Source organism: Adiantum capillus-veneris, chromosome 3 (genome assembly GCF_014529385.1).
Source record: "Adiantum capillus-veneris isolate H3 chromosome 3, ASM1452938v2, whole genome shotgun sequence".
NCBI classification, from domain to species: Eukaryota; Viridiplantae; Streptophyta; class Polypodiopsida; order Polypodiales; family Pteridaceae; genus Adiantum; species Adiantum capillus-veneris.
The window spans coordinates 101,271,836-101,275,573 of NC_140933.1; the positions used below are offsets into that span (position 1 = coordinate 101,271,836).

Sequence of the window (3,738 nt, forward strand, 5' to 3'; positions counted from 1 at the left end):
CAAAAAGATGTTGAAGAAGCGTGAAGCTAGGTAGGGTTTGTCAGGTGTTGTGATGCCAAGACAGTGTGGTATGGTGGTAGCCGAGTCACGGGATGGTTCCTATGCCAAGAATTCCGGCTAGAGTGGTTCCAAGTGTGGGGAAAGTGGCAGATGCCAGGAGCTAAGTGCAGCTTGAAGAGGAACTAAAGCTTGTTCTTTTTTAATCCTTGTATGAGAGCATAGCAGATGATAGCCAATTTGCAGATGCAAAAGACCTGTAGGAAGAGGAAGAGAGTGTGAAAAACCAAGACGATGGCCCAATTTTTTGGGAGCAGCAAAAGGATGAAGATGTTGATATGGAGTCAGCCTATGGTGATGATGATGATGGTACAAGCTCCATCTTTTGGGAGACCGGTAAAGAGGATAGCTTGGAGGATGAGTCCACATCCTATCGCGAGCAAATGGAGCCCGATGAAGCGGAGCTGGTAAGTGTGAAGCTGTCTAATGCTGTGCATGAAGATATGCTAGTAGGCAATGTGAATGAAAAGCAAGTGAAAGTGTCCAAGAATGGAGAGGATGACATGCAGATGAAGGTACTAGGATGTAATGTAATGATGATGATGATTATAAAGGTAGATGTGGAGTATGCCATGGTGGTACAATAGGTACGAAGCTTGGCCAAGAGGGAAAGATGGTAAAGGGGGCCCATGTTTGAGTTTGGTGGAGGTAGATCATTGTAGGGTTGAGCAGAATGAGAAGGAAGGTTATGTTGAGACTATGCTACATGATGATACAATAGAGGATGATCCTCTTTCTTCCCTATTTGGAGAGGTAATGACAGGGCATGTGCTTGAAGAACATGAAGATGAAGTGGGTCTACAAGACATGATGCTTGAGCCATATGGTTCTGCCTATGTGGATGGTCTTGAAGATGCGGTGGTCAAAGATGTTGCGGGCTTGGAGTGGAGTGCAAAGCTGATAGAAGAATATTTAGATAAAGAATAGGTGCTGCCAATTGTGCATGAAGAAGAAGAAAAGTCTAGAGTAATGGAGAAGATCATAACAAAGGTCTGCGGCTCATTATTGATGAGCATGCTGATGGAAGAGGCAGTGCAATGGGTCATTCACCAGCTAGAGGAGTCTTTGAAAGAGGTATCTTCTCTATATGGTTGGGAGAGGATTGCAGGTATAGTAGTTGAGCAAGATAGTGAGCATGATGATGCTCTATATGAAGCAGATTGGAGGCATGTAGATGCTTGGAGCGGTGAAGATGTACTAACTACCTTCTATGTGCACCATTGGATATTTGCATGAATAGAGTACTACATGGAGTTGCTACAGAAGAATAGTGATGATCAACGGTACGTGTTTGAATTGGGCGGTTGATGATAGGTAAATCAGGGGGTTGGGCAACCCACATGAACAAAAATGGCGGGTGACAGGTGCCAATTTTGTACATATGCTAGGTGGTTTTGTGGAGTACAGAGAGTTTGTTTTGAGTGTGCAATTTTTTAGTGCAATAAGCCTATGTGTGGTTGAAAATCAATGTTCAACGAGGGGGTGGACAATGATGGTGCAGTCAAAGTTGGTTCAAGCTGGAAAGTGATTTAGGCCAGGCAAAGGCTGTAATCAAGTGCAGTACATAAGGCTAGGAGAGGTATCAAGGTCCTGGGCAGCCAAAGGGTAACGAAAATGTATGTCTAAAGCGATTTTTTTGGCCAAAAGAGCTAAAGGATGACCCAGATGGGATGATAGATCAAGGTGTCCAAAAGTGCCAAGTCAGTGTTCTGGAATGTAGTGTTCAATGTGCTCTAGAAGACGGTCTAGAAAACTCGTCCAACGGAGCCTCGGTGTGCAAGATACTGAAGCTCAAAGTTAGAAGGTGTTGTTGATCCCCGACGGGCAGGGCAGCTTGGGACAGATCGCCCAAGTGTATATCAGTAGATACATGTTTAAATCTTGAATTATGGAGCATGCATGTCTTCTCGGATTGTGGATCAGAGCTCTGGATAGCGAGTTATGGCCAGTTGAAGTTTTGTCGGGGGTTAGTTATGGGCAGGGTTGACTGCATTAGAGGATGTGCCATCTGGCATCTTTTTGTCCTTTACAAGGCTCGGGAAGGTGGAGTGCATCATGTAAAGGTAGCACAAATCGACGGTGTTTCAATCAAATGCTCGGTCAGCAGGATATAGCGGGATGAGGCCTAGAGCAGTTGAGAGTGAAGTGGTTGCAGATATTTTTCTCAGTTTTGGTCACCTTGGATTGCAGGTTTCAGAAAGTCGAAATGCGGTGAGCACGGGGAAGTTTGAAGTTGGGAACCAACTCCATCGATCGGTCTTTACGGCTCCAAAATCCGGTCACCGGGTGGGATATTAGAGTAGTTTGAAGGTAAGGTAGTTTAAAGGGGTGTTTTTGTGAAGTTTAAGAGAGTTTCCAAGGGGGGTGAGTGCACCAAGGACTGCCACGTGGCCATCAAATGGCCCCACATGCAGTGATGTGCGCACACAATGCGGGCTATATATGCCAAAGGCATGCCCCTTGAAGCTATCACAACAGGGTGTAGAAGCTCCTCACGAGCTCGGCCATGGGGCATCCATCAGAGGTGCCTCTGGCGCTGCGTGCGTCGTCTAGCAATGGCCCTGGGGGCGGTAACGCCGTGTGTTTTCGGCGGTGGCATTAGCCGGTGGTGGTTGTTGGCTAACGGGCGGCGACTGGTGTAGTCAGGTGACATGGCAGGCGGTAGGGGCTCGGTCCCATGGCCCTTTGTTGAAGGCAAGGGATGAGGGCATTAGCGATATCGCTAATGCATCCCCGGTGCATAGATAGGGGGCAGTCCCACGAGAGATGAGGAGACGGAGAGTGTAGGTTGCCCGAGCCATGTCAAATGCAAAGAAAGGTCCCATGCAGAAAGAGAGAAGGAGAGAGAGTTGAAGGGCCACCAAGCGGGCTCATTCCAAAAAGCTAAAGGACTAATCTGCAACCTACAAACTGAGTAAACATGTACTAATTTAGATCCTATTGAGCCCAAAATTGCCCGGTGGCCTTGTATTATGTTGGTCTAACATTGTACAAGTTCAACTGAGTAAACATGTACTAATTTGGATCCTATTGAACCCAAAATTGCCCGGCGGCCTTGTATTATGTTGGTCTAACATTGTACAAGTTCAAAAGTCAAAAATGGTGTATCCGTGTATCAGTATTAATTAATCATGGTTATTGACTTTTCTCATTTTTTTACACTTATTTATTGAATTTCCAAGTATGCAACTTGTTAAGGTCTCTAGACGAGTTTCACTAAGTTTGAACAAATTTGTTCAAGTTTATCAATTGTTCCGTGTCCGCAGACTCAGTTTTCAAGAATCTTGCTTAAGTCTCACTTTTGTGATCCAAATTTCACCAAGTTTGATTTGTGCATTGTACTTGATATGCTTGAACTTGTGGTATACTCAAATTTGTAAAAATGTCCAATTTTGTAGCAGATGTAAATAATCCTGATTATTTACTCCTGCTATTTTTATGCAAGTTTTTGCCACAATCTTGACACAGAATGGTTACGCAGCTCTAAGCTCCCTAGCTAAGTGTCATCAAGTTTGGATAATTTCTCTTCGAATGATCTACAGTTTTGTGTCTGCAGACTCACTTTGCAAATTTGGCCACAAATTTCACTCCAACGATCCAAATCTTACCAAATTTGATTTGTGGTCTTAAGATAACATGCTAAACTAGTGGTATGCTAGGTTGGTTAAGAAAGTAGAGAAA

The 3,738-nt window shown here is 44.6% G+C and overlaps 1 pseudogene; it reads left to right on the forward strand.

The window, feature by feature from the left end:
• The first annotated feature begins 756 nt into the window (after positions 1-756).
• On the forward strand, positions 757-1,293 carry LOC147461396 (uncharacterized; annotated as a pseudogene).
• Positions 1,294-3,738: the final 2,445 nt, after the last annotated feature.